This window comes from Delphinapterus leucas, chromosome 7 (genome assembly GCF_059928025.1).
Source record: "Delphinapterus leucas isolate spDelLeu-1000000601 "Yukka" chromosome 7, BTC_Dleu_Yukka2, whole genome shotgun sequence".
Lineage (NCBI taxonomy): Eukaryota > Metazoa > Chordata > Mammalia > Artiodactyla > Monodontidae > Delphinapterus > Delphinapterus leucas.
The window spans coordinates 107,944,625-107,964,992 of NC_143135.1; positions in this window are offsets into that span (position 1 = coordinate 107,944,625).

Consider the following 20,368-nt stretch of genomic DNA (forward strand, 5'->3'; position numbering starts at 1 on the left):
CTCTTCTCTCCAACCTCAGCCCACTTCAATCCATTCTACAACGTCTCTCTGCTTTTCCTTAACAGTCGCTTCCCTCCAGAAACAACCCATCAGGAGGGCTTCATGGCTTTCGGGAAGAACCCACAATTCTAAGTTCACTCCCCTTCACTCTCCTAGGTCTGAACCCAACGGCCTTTTGAAGCTTGTCTCTGTCCTAATCTGCACAAAGGCCCCCTTGCAGCTACACCGCCCTCCTGGTAGCTGGAGGATAAGAACTCAGGCTCTGGAATCTCGCCTCTCACATCTGTTCCTTCTCTTCTCCTGCCTTTCTTCTTTCAATAATCTGGCTCCTTCTAAGGGGTCTTTTTTTTTTTAACTTATTGAAATATAGTTGCTTTACAATGTTGTGTTAATTTCTGCTGTACAGCAAAGTGACTCAGTTATACCTATACATATCTAAGGGGTCTTTCAAGTCCAATACGTCAGTGAAACTTTCCCTGAACCATCTCAGTCCACTATAATCTCTCCTGCCCCTAAACAATTAAAAACGTTTACTGTCTGGGACACCTGGACCGTACTACTGTGTGTGTGTCATCTTTCTGATTGCTTGCTTTCCGTCTTCCTAGATGAGACGACAATAAGCCACGCTGAGCACCCATCCATCCATCCCGCGATCCTGGAGCCACCACGGGCAGCCTTCCCAGAGATGCTCACTCTGCCCCCGGGCTCAGATGCGTAAAACTCCCAGAAACTGCAGATTTGTTCTTAAGTCCCAGGAGCCAAGTGCGGATTCCCAACTTGAACAAAACAACATGATTGTCTCACAAAAGAAACACTCTGCACAGCTTTTGACCATGGCTCCTTTGGGAATGCGTCCTAAGTCTGAATTAATCAGTCTATTAGCAGTAACTAGACGGGCGTGAAGTGATGTAGCAATACTTCACCCGGGGATGGTCTCTCAGAGGAGCAACTCCCGCCAGAGCCCCAGAGCCTCCCCACCCCGTGGTCCATGCAGGCGTCACCTGGACGAGGGCAGTGAGGACGCTGGCAGAAAGCGGTCTCCCTGCTTCGCCTCGTCCTCAGCCCTGACCGCAGCAGAAATGCTGGGGACCCAACAGCCCCGCGTGGACGAGGGCCTGACTCCAAGCACGTCTGACCCAGAGCAGATCTTTCTGTTCTGCACGTGGAGCTTCAGCAGACGCTACTCACTGGCTGACTTCTGGAGGAAAAATGCAAAGAGCAACTGGCGGTGGAAGGAAAACGAGCACGGGAAGGCTGCCCTGTACACCCTGCGCAGCATGCGTGCACATTTCATTCCCAGAGATGCCCGAGAAGGCTTTGTTGGCTGGAGAACTCATTCGGGGTCAGTGCAAACAAACCTGGTCCCGGACACAGACTCTTTGTCAAGGCAGAACTGACCAATTCTGTCCCCTGAGCTGTCCATCAAATCAAACGAACTGCACCTCTGAGGTGGACAAGGCCCCGTGTTAGATGCCAGAGTACTGTAGGAAATATGAAGCAGGAGAAGACACGGCCCCTGCCCTGAAGGACATCACCCACCATCTCTCTGGGAAACTGGGACCCAAGCACATTAAAGACAGGCAGCAATATGGAAAACGAGTAATTCAGAAAACAAACCATCTAGAGCTCAGCCTTGGAAGAGCTCACTGGAGGCTGGAGTGACAGGGGAAGACTTCTCAGAGGAAGCAGCGTTGAAGCCAGAATCTGAAAGAAAGATTTCAGAGAAACAGAAAACGGACAGGAGAAGCAACCAAAAGGAGATGTATGAAGGGTAAAGAAACTCTGTTCACTGATCTGAAATGACCTCCAAGAACTATTGTTAAGTAAAAGGCCAAGATACAGTATATTATATGCTGTGGTGTGTGTGTGGGAGAGAGAGAGAGAGAGAGAGAGAGAGAGAGAGAGAGAGAGATGGGAACAGAGATAGAGAATATTTGATTGCGCACAGAAGAGTTTGGCGCACAGAAGAGTTTGGGAAGGACACTAAAGAACTGTTTAGGACAGAGGAACTGTTGTCTGTGGCATGGGAATGGAAGGCCACTTCTGAGATGTCATATCTCTCCCTCTGCCATTTAAATTTTGGCAAGTGTGATTTAAAAAAGAGGGAAATATGGAATGAGATGAGCAAAAGAACAGTCACAGTGTATTTCATGTGCTACTCGAGCTGAAACACAGTTTCTGCCAGAAACACCTGGCAAAGAGAGTAGCAAACCGAAAGAGGTCACGGGTGCCCCGGCAGGGGGGCTGAGATCAGACAGGTTAGGTCAGGGATCCGCACGCAGACGTGGAAGACCGGCTGCCGCTGGGCGATGCTGAGGGCAGGAGGCTCTGGGTCTGGATTGGGGTCAGGGGGCGGCAGGGAGTGAGAATGGAAAGTTGGTGGATTTTTTTGTTTCTTGGCCTCTGGCTAGAAGACAAGTGAACACTTTTAGCACTTGCTCTCAGAGATGAGGGTCTTAAGTTTCTCTTCTTTTCTGCACACAACTCTTAGCACTAATCCTCAAATCCTCTGCAAATGCCAGAAGCCAGGCCCAGCCTTTGCCTGGCGACACTCTGAACGGCACAATGTGGTCTCTTCAATAGAGACACACTTCTCGCCATTATCTACTCACGATTACAGAGAAATAGGAGGCAATGGGCCATGCTTGTTGTAGGAAGCAACACGACCTGCACGTCCCCAGTCGGGCACAAGACAGTATTTAGGCGACAGTGACTTTAGAGCATCATGGCCCCCTGGGCAGAGATGGAGAACAGGCTCTCCCTGCAGTAATGATGAGCCCCAGGTCGGCCAAGCCCCAGCCTTAGGTTAGGAGCCCGCCACACCGCACCACCGCGCTCAGTTTTTGGAGGGCGGGAAACACGGCTGGGGCTACATCGCCATGGCTCCGCAGGGCAACTGCCTGAGCACCAACACTGAGACAGCCGGCAGAGTCCCCACAGTCCCAATGTCCATCCACAAGTAGCCCGTGGAAATTATACTTTGTCTTCCCACTGCAAGGAATCCTTTTATTTTTCTCACCTGAGAGGACTAATCCTCCAGTGTTTCTGGCAAATGAAAGTCCAAGATTGGCCAAAGATACTTGTGAGCCGGCCCTGAGGACTGGCAGTGTCCTCCCCGGGTGTGTGGACATTAGCCTGATCCTACCAACAGGGCCAGGAGCGCGGCCTCACCCTTCCTGCCCACCCTTCGCCCACCTGCCTCCCCAGCGGCGTGCAAAGGGCCACCGCTGACCGAGGGCCGAAGAGCCAGGAAGGTGGTGCTTTCTCTGTGCCCGAGACTGTCTCTCCCTCTGGTCCATCCTGGGAGCTCAGAGGGGATGGGCTGTCCTACCTGGACCACTTCTAGGTCTTGAGCACGGCCTTCTTTGAACGGCTAACCTCTCACTGCAGGCAGGAGAAGGGTCCAGGAGGGTTGAGAGCTGAAAACAGCAGCACAGAGACCTGGCCCAGACTCCAGGGTTGAATAAAGCCAGGGCCAGGGGCTGCACGGACAACAGAGCTCACCGAGTCTTTCTCATGAAAAGAGGCCAGCCTCCTCCAGGAGCAGAAAAGCCTCTGAGAAAATGTTCTTTCTAATTTTAAAATGGGGATGCTGACGAGTCTGGCTGACTTGGAGTTATCTGTGGTTTCAAATAATCTGAACTCCTTTAAAGGCTGGATGGCTGAGTCATGCACGTAAGTGGGAGACAAGGAAATGGAGCTGGTTAGTGAACAATATGACTTTGTGTTTTGTCCCTGCAAAAAAATACAGAGGACAAAGGCCCGTGAAACCAGAGAGAGTCAGAGGGGCGAGGGAGTCCTGTGAGGTACGTGCCTTGCATCTCCCAGTGCTCTACTCAAGCTTCAGAACTCAGCTCATGGGACTGGTGGGGGGCCCGCTCTGTTTCTTTTCTTTTTTATTTTTTTTTCCCTTCACTTTTTATTTTGAAAAATTCCAAACCCAGAAAATAATTGAAAAAAATGTTACCATGAAGATTCATTTACGTTTCACGCAGATTCACCCATTGTTAACCTTTTGCCTCGTGTGCTTGCTTTCTCCGTGTCCCCATCGGCCCTCTGTCCCCCACCAAACCAGCTCAAAGTACACTGCAGACACGGTGATAAAAACTTATCCCCACACACTCCAGCGACTCCTGAGGACACCACAATAATTCAAGAAAGTTGACATCGATACAAGAAGAGCTTCTCATCTATGGCTCATATGCAATGTTTCAATTCTGCCAGTGTCTCACATAGTTTCCTTTATTTGATCCAGAATCTAATCAGAGATGGTGCATCGTATGTAGCTGATATGTCTCTATGACCTCTATTAATCAAGAACAGTCTTCTCTGCCTTTTGTTGTTCTATAATCTCTCATGACGTTGGCATTTTAAAGAGTTCAGGCTTGTTATTCTGTAGATTGTCCCACCATTTAGATTTATGTGACTGTTTCATGATTAGATTCGGGTTACACATTTTTGACCAAGAATACCACGGGGGTGATGTTGTGAACTCTCGGTACATGGGATCAGGAGACTCGGAGTATAGTTCGCCTCATTACTGGGGATGCTAATATGTTTGGTTGGTGAAGAAGTGCCTTCAGCTTTCTCCAAAATGTCACATGTTTTCATTTGTAATCAATATACAATCTGTGGGTGATACTTTGAGACTATGTGAATATCCTATTCCAATAACTTTCAGCCAATAGTTTTATACCCATTGATGATACTTGCCTAAATTATTTTGGTGATTATGAAATAGTTACTTCATAATTCTAGCTCTCCTTCTATATCTATTGGCTGGTATTCTTCTATAAGAAGAGCCTGTCTCTATTTTTTGTAGTAATATTATGAACTCTGTTTCATTAGACATATTATAACCCACTATTATTATTTTTTTTTTTTTTGGTGCTCAAATTTTACCAAATTTAGGCCATTCTTACCCTCTTCAAGTTGCCGCCTCTGTAGTTTTCACACATTCTCATCAGTTTCTGAACACCTGCTTTCTGGTGTAAGATATTCAAGGATCACCTTGGACTTCCAAGGCCCCAGTTCTGGAATCAGCCAACCAGCAATCCACAGTACCCTGGCTCCTTTTAGGGGAGAGTGTTTAGTCTTACAAGTACTCAAGACAAACAAATAGGGACTTCCCTGGTGGTCCAGTGGTAAAGAATAATCCGCCTTACAATGCAGGAGACGCAGGTTCAATCCGTGGTCAGGGAACTAAGATCCCACATGGCGCGGGCCAGCTAAGCCCACGCGCCACAACTACTAAGCTTGCACGCCTCAACTAGAGAGCCCACGTGCTGCAAACTATAAAGCCCACCCACTCTGGAACCCACGCGCCACAACTAGAGAGAGAAAACCTGCACACTGCAGCTAGACAGAAGCCCGCACACCATATCGTAAGATCCCGCCTGCCTCAATGAAGATCCTGCGTGCTGCAACTAAGACCCTATGCAGCCAAAAATAAATAAAATAAATAATAAATCTTAAAAAAAAGACCAATGAATAAAAATGTATACATATATATGCCACTAGTTAATCTAATGCCACCTTTCATCTAATGGAAAGAAGGTATTTTTAAGGTTATCACATTTTGGGGAGCTGGATCTCACACTGGGGGCCCTTCCCGTGCTTGCCTGTGGGGCGCTTTTGCTTAGTGGAGCGTAGCTGAGGGGATGTAGAACGTGGGGCCCAGGCTGATTTCTGAGCTGGTCATGGCAGAGAAGGGGTCAATGCTTTCAGCTGCGCAGGGTCACTGGCCCATCTCTGGAGCCAGGTCTGTAGCCAGTGTTTCAAATCACCCAGGCTGAGCTGGTGTGAGGACAGGCTGCCCAAGCCCTACGTGTACACTGGTGACCGGCAGAAGAGGAAAGAGATGCTGTGAGAATTTATAAATGCCTACTGCCCTTAGCACAATGTGTTAGAAAGCAATACTTTAGTAATATGATCTTTGTAATTGGAATGGATTAAAATCACTGAAAATGGGCTGAGCTAGAAATGGTTAAGTCAACGCTATTATTGACTAGCTAAGAAAAGAAAGATGGTTCCTCTTCGGTACACAGAAGTCTCCCCCTTTCTTACATTCTGTTTTCCTCGTTCTACTTGCTCTTATTTATTTTATCTATTTTTGTTTGCTAAGTTAATCAGTTTGCCTTGTCATTATAAATAAACCGTTACATTATCTACGTAAACATTAATTTAATATTCCTCGGGAGCTCTTGGTTTGCCAGTCCCGGCCTGTACTAGGGTATATGGATGTGGTTCAAGCCAGGGGTATCACCGTCTCCTAGAGAACTGCAGCATCCAGATAAGAAAACACAGACAGCACAGGCTGGAAACCGCAGGCTGTCGTTCATTTCTCTAATTTTATCAGATTGCCACCTACTTCTGAAGTGAGCAAGTCGAGCAGCCGCTCATGCGACTTCAGCAAGCTGTTATTATCAGCAGCCGTTCTAGGCAAACGTGGCTGCCCTCATAGAGCCCACAGTCTATACAAGGGAAGACAGAAGACAGACAAGTAAGCTGCACTGCGCTAAGTCTAAGGACGGGTAAGATAAAAGGTGCCACGGAGCACAGGACGGGTATCTCAAGGCAGGGCTGGGGTCAGGGCAAGGCAGTCGTTACTCCTGGAGAGTCAGAGTCCTGGGGGCGGGGGAGGGGGGGAACCAGTGATACGTGAGGATGTGAAGGTGGCAGGGGGAGGTCGGGTGCAGCTAGCCAATGCCAAGCTCTGGAGTTGATTTTTCCCCGAAGGCAGCCAGGGGTCCTTGAAGGAGGACAGCAGGCAACTGTGGGCTTTGTATCATAGGCAGGTCACTCCCAAGTGGTGATGGGCCCAGGGGTTAGGACCACGCTGACCTGAACCTGGATACGGGCAGTGGGTAAGGAGGGAAGCGGAGAGGCTCCAGAAACTCGAGAGATTCAATTAATAGTATTTGATGAAAGGAGAAGCGTGGGTGGGAGTGAGGAGAAATGATCTCTATGTTGCGTTTGCACCTTCATTTCACATCACCACTCTTGAGAACTCCAGGCTGAAAGGATCTTCTATCTGTGCAGCCTAACTACTCCTCGAGCGGTCACAGGTCCACACAACCACGGATTCCCTTCAGGACATTCAAGGCAAAACGCCAATAGGCTGTAAACACCCGGGACTCAGAGGACTGGCTGCCCTCTGAGGCTTGGCCTGAACGTACATATTTCAGACTCATTCTGCGCACGAAAGGACAGGTGGCAGGCGTGGCGAGAGAATGTGGGAGAGGGAGGTGGGGGACCTCGGGCGTCCTGGGACTCTGGCCTTCGAGTGTGCACAGCAAGCACCTACTTCCTTCAGGGACGATGTGGAAGAGAAAGGATGCTGAGGAATTGGGGGAGGACCTGCAGGCCCAAGGGAGGGCACGCTCCTGTCTGCCCAGGAGCCAGAGCCTGCGACATGCATGGGTATCCACTGAGGCTGCTGAAGTCTGCGACACTCCGCCTCCACTCCCGGGCACTGAAACAAGTCCTGCTCTCGCCGCCTTTCTCTACAGCAGTGTGTTCACAGACACTGTAGCTACTTAATATCACTGCTACACAACTGGGCATTTCAGGAATGTTTTCTTTTTTCTGGTGTGTGGGCTTTTTCTTTTTGCCACTTAATACCATGTCCCAGAGAAGGCAAGTATGTCAAGCCAGATAAGATGCAAATGCAGCGGGTACCCGCTCCGTGGACGCTGCAGACCAGGGCAGAATTGATCACCTGTTTCTCGTCCTCTATTTTACACCCTCCTCTACCATTCCCCAACGTCTTTTTCCACCCATTTCCTCCCTCTGGCATTAGATGGTACAGGCAGAGAGACAACGCCCCAGCTGCCAGCCCTTGCTCACGGGCTTTCAGAACAAGCAGTACCGGCAGAAACAGCCCCCTCTGTCCTGCTGCAGTAGCCCAGAGAAGACAGCATTTGAGATTCTGCAAAATAACTAACGGCCCCATCCTGTGACAGCACTGCAGAAGACAGCTCTTCCCTTCGTAAACCCACCAGCTCTCCCTCTTTTTCTTACGTTCAGAAAATAACCAAGACATCAGCGGGAGAGTCGACTGCTGAAATCCAGTCTTAACCTTTGAAAATATAATTTATTCAAGCCCAGGGTATCACAGAAAGCCCAGCATGCATGGGGGATTAGGTGGCCAAGGCGGCTTCGGTCAAAGGAACAGGATAAACAGGGTGTCTCCCCTGAGATCCTTCCTACTGGAGGGAAATGCATTCAGCCAAGACACTGAAGTTTTAAAAAAGCCCTTGCCGGGTGAGGGGCAGGATGACAGAGGCAAGATGGCAGCAGAACCCCCCGCCGGCTAATGGGTGGCGGATGGCAAGCTGTGCTCATTTGGAGGCCCCCTGGGAGTGGAGAGAGGATGAAAGACGAGAAGCTTCAAAGACTTCTCAGGGCCACCAGCAAAACGATGGCCCAGACAGAGGTCTCCCTGTATCCACGCAGCTGTCACCACCCAACCGACCTGGCAATGTCAACAGGAACCCATGATACAAGGAGACAGTGGCATTTGGGCCAAAAACCCATTAAAGTAATTTTGAACACACAGGATCATGCTCCAAGGCATTTATAGCTGCTCCCCGGTGGGCCATGAATAAATGGACAGATCAACATAGAATTCCTTGCCCAAAGCCAGTTTAAATTGCTAAAGATGGACGAGCTGGCCAAATGTTTTGATTGGGTACAGAGAAAGAAGCACGTAGAGGAATACCAAGACACATCACAGGTAGATCTTCCCTCCCGCTTGGTGGGTGGTGAGTTTTTCCTGATCCAGATGGACTGCATGGGAGAAATTCAGCAGCAATGAAAATGAGAGCAACCTCACAGTTCAGGATTAAATATTTAATAACTGGTAGTGGATTTGCCTTTTTTTTTTTTTTCCAGTTAGGAAAGAAGTCACAGGACATTCATCCATCTAGCCATTAACAGGGATATAGTGAATATTCATCACCTGCTGGATTCTATAGAGGTGGTGGAGAAGCCAGCAGTGAGTAAACTGACCCCAGGTCTCGCTCTCATGAAGCATAACCTTGTGGGGAGGGCAGATGCGTACGGCATGATTCACAGCAGCGTCAGTGTCCTGGAGAAGAGGCAGCGGTGACAACCTCCCACACCTCCACTGACTCTCGCCTTGTTTGAGATTCTGAAACGTGAGTATTAAACCACCTGCACCTAGGTGTCAACACGGAAACCATCTATCCATTTCCTTCCATTTCCTGGCACTAGACGAGGCACTAAGGACAGTGAGATGAACAGGATATGGTGGACAGAACGCTCTGAACCGTACAGAGCAGCCCCTCGGGAAACACACCGCGTTAGCAGCTTCAGCCTCCCTCTACTTGGCCAAGGAACAGTGGGTCCTGAGCGCAGCCTCGCCTCTGCCTCAGGTCCACCCTCCCCTGGGGCCGAGCTCCGCCCCTTCTGTTTCAGGCGCCCTCCCCACCCTCCAGTCCCCGCTCCAGCGGCTCCAGCGCGGGAAGGGGGGCTGGGACTCTCTGCCAGCGGGTCAGTTTAGCTCGAGCTCGGAAAGGACACGAAACAGCCTCCGTGTGCTCCTCCTTAACCCGCTCTCTGAGCTATCTAAGGAATGGGCGGCCAGCAACCTCACCAAGAATAGTCTCTTCACTGTCAAGATGCTGATGGCTCTGCTTCTCAACCCAGCCGGCGCCCAAGGGATCAGACACCAGACACCTGTGATCTCAGCCCACCCAGAGACCGCGGTGGCTGAAAAACACACATCACAGCCACTCCGAACTTCAAAACGGCTTTGAATCCCATTCATTTCCAAAAATTGCACTAGGAAGTTTGATAGGATTTTTTTTTCCAGTTTAGAGGTGGACAGGAACTTCTGACACTGTCTGCAGCAGGACGAATGTAAAGAAAGCCAAGTTGGAAGCTGAGATTTCCCTGGCGTGAGGCATGCATCAGCGAAGTGGCCACCATGCCCAGCGGTCTGTGTCGTTTGGTGAGATGCCTCCCCGAGAGAGGAGAGGCCCGCAACTCTCCTCAGTCCCCCAGGGAGAAAATGTAGAACTTGCTGAAGGAATAAATCAGCAACAGTATCTGTTAACGCCCTCTCAGCGCTCTCAGGGAACTGAAAATAAAGAAAGTAGATATGTGAAGTCCTTACGGAGGGGCAACCAAAGAAGAGTTTTTCTCTGCTGCTGTTATGAACCCAACCAATTAGACGTATTTTGAGGAAAGGGTGTATGAATATTAGATTTTAATTAAGTAGTGTTAATTATAATCTATGAGATGTGCTTACTGCTTATCAGATAATTATGAGAAAGCCAATTTGGCGGCTGGCTTGTGACTAATTAAGTGGAATTAGTAGTGATAATTACAGATTTAGTTTTGGTTTGCCTTTATTGAAAAAGGGGCGAATCTGCTCAGGATAGGGCGGATCAGGGTAAAAGGGCAGAATCCACAATCCACCCAGAGAGCATCCAGGGCTTTGGAAAGAGCAGGAGGGTGGAGGACACGGCCTCCTGACCCGGCCTCCTCCCTGCTCCCCCCGAATTAACCACCAGGTTTCTGCTTCTCCCCAGCTCTTCCCCCCAGAGTCCCATCCCTCCTTCCTTCTCACAGAACTTGGAGTTTGTGTTGCTGAGGAAGAAGCTGACTGACTGAGAGACCACGGCAATCTGGCCAAGGGTCTTCCAGGCTGAACGTGGGAGAACAGAGTGTGTCTGTGTTCTCAGTGAGCGGACCCTGCCATGGGTCTGTGATGCCACGTGGGGGAGAAGCAGCCCACAGCTGCCCCTACATCCCAGCCCCAGGGCATGGCTTGCAATGCTTAAGGGGATCATTGCAGATGACTGCTTTCCTTCAAGCACCTTTCTTCCAGAAGTGATAGAAGACAAACGACAGACCTATAATTGGGTACAGGTTCAACCACCTTCAAAGGCCATGGAGACTAACCTAAGCTACAGACAACTAAAAATAATAAATAATTTCTGCCCAGTGTTTCCATTTGATACACTATTTTGACATTTCAATTACATGTTTCCTCATTTAACATTTGCTTCTGCCTGGTCTCCAGTGTTAGGCTTTGAATTCCTTGAGAGCAGAAGCTGTATCCATTTTTCGTTTTGTTACTCTGTTCCCTGCTATCTAATAAACTCCCCCGGGGCTGGAGCAGCTGAGGGGTAGAGTTAAGTGAAAAAAGCCCCACCCACCAACCTGATCCCACGCAGTCACTTTGTGCCACTGCTATCTTGGGCAAATCATTCAATCTACCTAAGCCTCAGGGCTATATTGTTTTGTTTTGTTTTGATCTGTAAAATAAAGATAGTAACAGTGCTCAATTTAAAGGATGCATAAGGATTAAATACAATAAGTTGTTTAGAGTTTAGGGCAGTGCTTGGCCCCGGCAGCAAGACTCAGCCAATCAGTCTTCCTCCATGTGGGGGAGGCCAGGACTACCTGCATCTGAACCATGCAGGGGTGGATCTAACAGGTACCCGTGCCTGCCCCCCACCCCAGACCCACTGGGTCAGAAACTGGGACCATGGCCAGGTGTCCCACTGTCCACGAGCACAGCCCGGGTGATTCCCGAGTGCAGTGACCCTTCAGGGCCACCGCAGTAAATGCAGTTCTCTTTGGGCACCGGTGCCCGGCACCGGTGCTGGTGTCCCAAATACAAAGAACGTTCTTGGGTAGGCTTCCCCTACATCAGCCCAAGTCATGACGGGAGCAGGTTAAAGGACGTAAGCCAGGTGAGTTAAGAACCTGGAAATGCCCACTGTTTCGCGTTACCATCAATAGCAGAATCGCAGCCCCAGCCTTGAACCCCTAAGGTACACACGTGGTGTGTGGGGAGGCGTACCTGCACGACAGCCCTGAGGGAGTCCAGAGGTTGGGAAGCAGTGCTCTAGGCACGCCCTATGTTGACTCAGCTGAAGTGCAGCAGGGTCGGCCCTGCCCCGGCCTGAGCTGCTCAGTGTGGTACTTGCCCATTTGGACCCCAACCAATTCACACATCCCCGTGAGATGTGCTGGGAACCAGCCTCGCACACAGCAGTTCCCACATGGCCATCAGTGAACGTCACCCCACGGCTGATCCGTATTCTTTACACATCACAATCAGGCCACATCCCAGCTCAGAACCAGCCCCAGCCCTCTCATCCACAGTGCTCTGGCCTGGCCTGGCCTGGCCTTGCAAGAACCTTGAACTCTGAGCTCCCCTTCCAGGCACCACTCAAGGAGCCAGCCCAGGATGCCTCTCACTTCATCATCATGAAAAGGAAGAAAGCTCCGAAAGGGGGCTCTCCCTGACCTGAGTGATTTCTGTGTGCTTGCTGTGTGCCCTGACCCAAGACACAGGGCTCCAGGCGCCCCACTCAACCCGTCTAGAATCCTCACCCAGAATGACTGCCTTCTGCCCGTCCTGAGCTCCAGGCCACCACGCACGGGCACCATCCTTATCCCACTGGTGTTGTGGCCCAGATGGCTTGGGTGACCCGCTGCCTCCTGACTGGTTGGTCCCACGGTCCTCGGTGTGTCCCAGGTTGTGCACTGCTCCGTCCCCCATCAAGACGCCCTCAGGTGGCATCTCTCAGTCTCTTTTTCTGAGGATAAAATCCTAACCATTCTCTGCAAGCCTAGGTTAAACCCCGCATCACCCGTGAAGCTCTTTCTGACCATGTTTCCTCAATACACCGTCTCCTTCCCCTGAAATCATTCCTGTACTAATTCCCCACGCTGTTATTATGCACCTGCGCCAGTATCATCCGTACCTGACTTTGCCAAGTTGACTTCAAACTACTTACAGAGGATCATGTACGTCTTTTTTAAGCTTGGAGGCATCTACCACAGGGCTGTACCAAAAGCTGGTACAATATGAATGAGATGATTGAATAACTTTTATCTAAACGAACTACATAGTCTCAGGGCATGAACAAGAAGTCTTACCATCTTGTCTTATTGGGATTATCACGAACGCAAGGGCCTCGAAATAATGCGATTTGCAGCAACATGGATGGACCTAGAGACTGTCATACAGCGTGAAGTAAGTCAGAAAGAGAAAGACAAATATCATATAATATCGCTTGTATGTGGAATCTAGATAAATGGTACAGATGAACTTACTTGCAAGGCAGAAATGGAGTCACAGATGTAGAGAACTTATGTACACCAAGAGGGGAAGGAGGGGTGGGATGAATTGGGAGATTGGGATTGACATATATACACTATTATGTATAAAACAGATAACTAATGAGAACCTACTGTATAGCACAGGGAACTCTACTCAATGCTCTGTGGTGACCGTGGTGACCTAAATGGGAAGGAAATCCAAAAAACAGGGGATATGTGTATACATATAGCTGATTCATTTTGCTGTACAGCAGAAACGAACACAACATTGTAAAGCAACCATACTCCAATAAAAAAATTTTTTAATTAACATATTAAAGAAAGAATGCAAGGGCTTGTGCTCACGCTGGGGGCAGGGCGGGGGGACAAGCACACATGGGGCTCTACCAGGCCTGTGCGTACACAGGTGACAGGAAGGACTAAGGTTATTACTAAACTAACACGGCCCAATGATGCTAAATGACTTCATAGAGGTTAAGTGTGTGTGGATGTAAAAGTATAACGCAAATTTCGGGCCAGGATTTCATCATGAGGCTAATTTAAGAGACATTCACTGGACACCTTCTAGACGCAGAAACAGGCTGTCCCCAATGGGCTCACACTAATCAAATATAACATTAGGGCTTAACAAGTCCTTAGAGGATAGGAATCTAATCAGCTCGTTTTCTGAGAACAGCAAAGCCCAGAGAGGGGAAGTTACCAGCCGATGGCCACACAGCTCTCCAGGCAGATCCAGCACGAGGGCCCCAGGCTGTTCTACCTAACCACAACCAGCCTCCCAGATTTACAGAAACCAGTGGGGCAGGGGGCAGGTATTTGGGTTGATGACAATGCCAGCACTGGTGTCAGGAGAGGGAATGTCACTTTGAATACAGCTGTCCCAGGTCTGAGGTGGCCAATGGCGTCCAGCAAGGTGTTCCTCATCAAGGTACTCAGCTCGCTTGGGCTCTGACTCCCTCTCCTAACCACGGGGAAACTAGAGGACAGCATGGGATTTACCAAGTTACACAACAAAAATATCAACAACGTCCACAGGAAACCCCTAGAGTGTTCAGGCTCTGCCTTGATGTTGAGTGGCTCAGTCCTGGGGGTGAGGGGCAGGGAGGGAGTACCCCCAGGGATTGAGGGCGGTGGGGAGATGGGCTGAGAGGGTATGTGGATGAAGGTATACACGGTCTGCTGTGACCTGCAGGCAAAATTTGTCGGTCTTGTTACCACTGAAAAGAGCTGCTAGAGCTTTAAGATACAGTAAAGATGGCAACATAAATAACTGGGGAACAGAAAAATGATGTTATGAAAATCAGATTATATGGAAAAAAATAAAACTGTTATCTATTGAACTCTACATTCAAAGATAGATGCAAGACCGTTTAAGAAAAAATGAGAAGGTAAAACTAAAAATGTAATAGAAGAAAATATGGAAGAATACCTTTGTGTCCTAGAGGTGGAGAACTGCTTAAACAAAAGCCTAGAATGGTCCACAAAGGTTTATGAATTTAATCACACCAAGATTAGGAATTTACTTCTGAGTACGTGATGGACAGAATTAACAGGCAACAGTAGAGTAGGAAAAAAATATTTGAAGTGCCTGAAACTGACAAAAGTCTAGTATTTAGACTATAAAAGGAATGCATATAAGGAGGAGACAATTACCCTAACAAAAATGTGGGCAAAGAATTTAAATGAGGAATTTAAAGGAGAAACACAGAGACTTTACAAGGATATGAAGAAATACGTAAATTGGCAATCAGAAAATTTTCAAAGTAAAACAAAAATGATACATTTATGCCTGTCCTGCTGACCAAATTCAGAAAGTTGGAAAAGCCAAATACTGAAGGCAGTGGTGAGAAGGACACCCCATGGCCCTGCAGGGGGAGAGGTGGACACCGCAGCTGCCATCGTGGAGGGCAGATTAAGTGATGTACACCCTGCAACCACGCATTCTACGCCTGAGAATACAAACCAAAAGAACTCTCACACGGGTCTCTAAGAGAGACCCTGGAAAGTTTCTTATCTCAGCACTTATTTGGAAGTAGTCTAATGTCCACACTGGAGTAGTAGACACATGTAATTTGATAGATGTGTCCCACTCAGAGTTAGGAGTAGTTAGAAGTTAGATCATCACACAGAAATATTGAGTTTTAAGACAGTGAAGAAAAAAAGAAACAGTATAGAATATGTAACACAATACCATTTATGTTAAGTAAACTATATATACATAAGAGTCTAAAAGGAGACACGTTAAATCCACTTAAATGGTTCTTTATGAGGGGAATGGCATTTGGAAAATGGAGATAACAGGAAATAATTACATAAATAAAACAAGAAAGGGGACTTAATACGTGGTCCAATGATGGTAATGTCCCATGAATGAAAGACCAGATCTTCTCCACCTAAGATTCTAAATTAAAAAAAAAAAAAAAGAGAGAGAGAGAGAAAGAGAAACCAAGCAGCAGTTGAAAGTTGAGTTGACAACTCAGAGAATCAAAATGAAGAGGAAGATTGGCAAATGCACACCTAGAAGTGATGCCCAAATCCATGTTCAAGCAGTAGATATGTTGCCAAGGAATGAACCCAAGAAAAGTAAGCAAGAGGGGATGACGACACAGAAGAGGTGGTGAAAACCACAGGAAAAGACGATTCGGAACTTTCCCAACCCATTTAAGAAAGCTACAACCTTCATACTAAAACCAGCTACAGAAAATAATAATTTTAGATGAATTTTACTAAATAATGTGACGTAAAACAATAATAAAATAAAATCCAGCAGCATATTTGAAACTGCACCAAATCCAAGTAGGGTTTATGCCAGGCACACCGGATTTCAACTACAGAATATCTATCAACAATAAGTCATTACATTAAAATATAGAGGGAAGGTGCTTCCCTGGTGGCGCAGTGGTTGAGAGTCCGCCTGCCGATGCAGGGGACACGGGTTCGTGCCCCGGTCCAGGAAGATCCCACATGCCGTGGAGCGGCTGGGCCCGTGAGCCACGGCCGCTGAGCCTTGCGCGTCCGGAGCCTGTGGTCCGCAAAGGGAGAGGCCACAACAGTGAGAGGCCTGCGTACCGCAAAAAAAAAAAAAAAAAAAAAAATATATATATATATATAGAGAGAGAGAGAGAGAGGGAAAAATCATGTAATAATACTGTTAGATGCCAGATGAGCTTTTGTTAAAATTAACAATCATTCATAATGAAAAAAACGAATGTTTTAGACAAAATACAAAAAAAGGAAACATTTTAAAGCTCACAAAGTTTTACAGCAAAACTAGTAGCAAAGTTCATATTAAATTTTGAAACACAGAAGGCAATTCTATAAAATTATGAACAAGAAAAGGGTATCCATCTAGAGATTTTAAATAAACACTGGGGGGAGATATGTTATCTAAAAACAATATAATTGTTTTCCTAGAAATGCAAACAAATTTTTAAAAAATTATCAAAACTAAGAGTTTAAAAAGTGACTAGATATAAGAGAAACATACAAAAATCAATAGCTTTCCTTTACACCAGCAATAAGTGGTTATAAAGTACAATTATAAGGAAAACCCATTCGAAACACCAAAAATTATAGCATGCCTAGGAATTAATAATAAATACACATGAACTATGTGAATAAGACTATAAAAAATTATAAAAGGACACAAAAACAGCCCTGACAGGGAATTCGCCATGTTACTGCTCTGATCAAAGCCTCCTCCTACACTGACGACCTGGATTCTCCCCTTCCTGTTCCTGAAGACTTTGCTGGTCAGTGGTCATTGTCAAATTTCTCTCTGTACTGGGTCAGTCCTCCCACCCTAAAAACATACTCTAGGATCACCCATGTTTTTAAAAGCAAACACAGAGTTAGAAAACCACCTTCTGGTAACCAGAGGGGAAAGGTTGGGGTCGGGGGGAGGGATAAATTGGGAGTTTGGGATTGACATATACACACTATATAAAACAGATAATCAGCAAGGACCTACTGTACAGCACAGGGAACTCTGCTCAATATTCTGTAATAACCTAAGAAGTTTATTATATATATATTATATATATTATATATTATTATATATTATATAATTTATATTATATTATATATATTATTATATATTATATATATACTATATACATGTATATGTATAACTGAATCGCTTTGCTGTACACCTGAAACACAACATTGTAAATCAACTATAATCCAATATAAAATTTAAAAAATGTTTAAATAGTGAAAGCAAAATAAGACCTCCCTTACCATACCAAACCTTGCAGAGAAACAGCTCCGAAGAGTTACCTATAGTTAGTTAATACAGTCAGCCCTCATTGCTCACGGATTCCATGTAGGCAAATCCGCCTATTTGCTAAAACTTATCTGTAACCCAAAACCAATACTCATGGCATGTTTGCCGCCATTCTTGGACGTGAGCCGAGCAGCACAAAATGTGATTCGCCCTGACACACGTGCCCTCGTTTCAGCAAATCACACTCTAAACAACTGCCCTTTTCTTAGTCTATTCAGTGCCACAGTTTCCCCATTTTTGTGCTTTTTGTTGGTGATTTCACTGTTTAAAACAGCCCCCAAGGGTAGTACTGAAGCGCCTTGCAGTGCCCCTAACAGCAAGAAAGCTGAGATGTGCCTTATGGAGGAAATGTGTGTAGATAAGCTCCGTCCAGGTATAAATTACAGTGCTTTGGGCCACAAGCTCAATGGTGATGAAGCAACAGTATATATTAAACAAGGTGTCTTTAAACAGAAATGCACATAAGTTTGTGTATCGATCAGCTGATGAAAGGCTGTACCCAGAGGCTCACAGGAACATGACCCTTCTTCCCGTGGGAGCAGTGGTTCCACGATCACTAATATAGTGTTTGAAGTGATTCTGCAGAATGAAACCAATGCAATAACGAACACTGACTGTATTTCAATTTCTCCAAGCCCCATTCTTTCAACGACAGTCAAGCTTTGAAATTATCATTCCATTTTAATTACTCTGGTTAAGTTTACCGATTACCAGTTCCTGAGGTCTGAAGCACCTGTTCTCTGTCCTCCAAACTTGACCATCAACAGCATTCCGTAAAATAACCACCTCTTCTTGAAACACTTCTTTATCTTGCTCAGAAATGCACCATCGGGTCTGTCTTCCTCCCTCACACCAATGTTTCTCACATAACTATCGCTAGCAGAACTCTCCCAGAACTCAGGATTCACAACTCCAACCTCCTTCCTGACATCTCCACTGGGATGATAGTCTAGAGTAAAAACACAGTCCACAAGGACTCGGGAGGGACCCATGTGCTCTGCCCTCTGTAACCTTCCCATTCAATTAGTTTCTCAAGCCTAAGCTCTTTGCAGTCACTCCATTCTTGGTTCTCCCTCCACACAACCAGTGCATCGGAAAGCTCTCCAGCACTACTTCCAAAACATATGCAAAGCCCACGAGCATCCCTCAGCTCCACTGTTAACGCCGTGATCCAGGGCCCCGTCATCTTTCATCCTGATTACAGCAACAATTTTCTAAATAGTCTCCCTTCTTTCCTCTCCCAGCACACACACAATCTATGCCTGTCACAGAAATGAGAATGGGCTGCTAACTTGTGAATCAAATCATTCCCCTTTACACAAATCCCTTCAAAGGCTTTCTATTGTGTTTAGAATAATATCCAAACCTTTCACCGCAGCCTGGAAGACCCTACCCGAGAGGATCTTTGTCTCCATCTCTGATCGCTGGGAAGACACCTCACACTGCACCATGTTCCCCACTGGCCTCTTTTAATCTCTCAAAGCTGACAAGGTGGTTCCCATCTTAGGGTCTTTGGCTGTCCTGCCTGGAATGCTCTTCTCAGACTTTTCCTCCGTTGTCTCCCTGTGATTAGGCCTCAGCTAAAATGTCACTCCTCAGAGACGATGCCCTGAGTATACAATCCAAAGTAGACCCCCCCTTAGCTGTGTTCCATTTTATAAACCTTCATAGTATTTACGTCATTTTCCTTTTGTTCACCTGCTCATTACCAATCTTCCCGACCTCACCCTCCAGAATATGTGTTCTTGTAAGAGCAGGAACTGTGGCAATCTTGTCTATCACAGAGCCAACGATGGTCTCTGGCACATAACAGACTCTACTTATTGAATGGATGTGTGGTCTCAATACTGTAGAGATGCTAAATGCGTGTGTGTATACATTTAAAGTAATAGCAATCAAAGTCCCAGTGAGGCTGGTGCTTGACTAGTCAATAAGACATTATTTTAAAGGAACATTTATTAAACTAACCAAGCCATGGTAATTATAAGTAGTATGGTTCACTCACAGGGATAGACAAATAGATCAATGGTGTCAAAGTGACAGTCTAGAAAGAAACTCATGTATGTGGGAACCTAAGCAGACGGCAAAGCGGTACGTCACATTTGTGGGGATTTAGGTACCTCACATTGTGCGTGTTGGTATCTGGAAATGAGCCATGGATGAAGTTTTTATACCCTGGAATTAGCAAATGCTACAAAGCAGGGATTATTTTCACGGCATTTTTTAGACCAGTTTTACATTTATGGCAAAACTGAAAGGATACAAAGATTTCCCCAAAACCCCTGCCCCACACACGCAGAGCCTCCCCCAATATCAACATCCCTCACTCCCAGAGTGGGACGTTTGTCACAACTGAACCCGCATGGACTTATCACAATCACCCCAAGTCCACAGTTTACATTAGGGTTCACCCGTTCGTTGTAGACTGTGTGGGTCTGGACGAATGTGTAATGACACATATCCATCATCACGTCATACAGAGTATCTTCACTGCCCGAAAAACCCTCCATGCTCACTCTGTTCATCCCCCACCCACCGGCTGATCCTTTTATTGTCTCCACAGTTTTGCCTTTTCCAGAATGTCACTGACTTGGCATCATACAGTATTTGGCCTTTTCAGATTGGCTTATTTCACTCAGTGATATGCATTCATGTTTTCTCCCTGTCTTTTCATGGCTCAATAGCTCATTTCTTTTTAGTGTTGAATAACATTCCATCGTCTGGATCGACCAGTTTGTTTATTCATTCACGTACTGAGGGATATCTTGGTTGCCTCCAAGTTTTGGAGATTTTAAATAAGCGTTTGTTTTTTTCTCCTTCAGAAAGCTGGTTGTTACAGCACACCCCCGCGCCAGGAACCCATACAAGCCAAAGTTCCAAGCGGAACTAAATAAAATAAAAATAAAACGGTATGACTTTGTGACTCCCAGCAAGCACCCACCACTCTAATTTCCAACCAGGCCCACAGGCAAATGA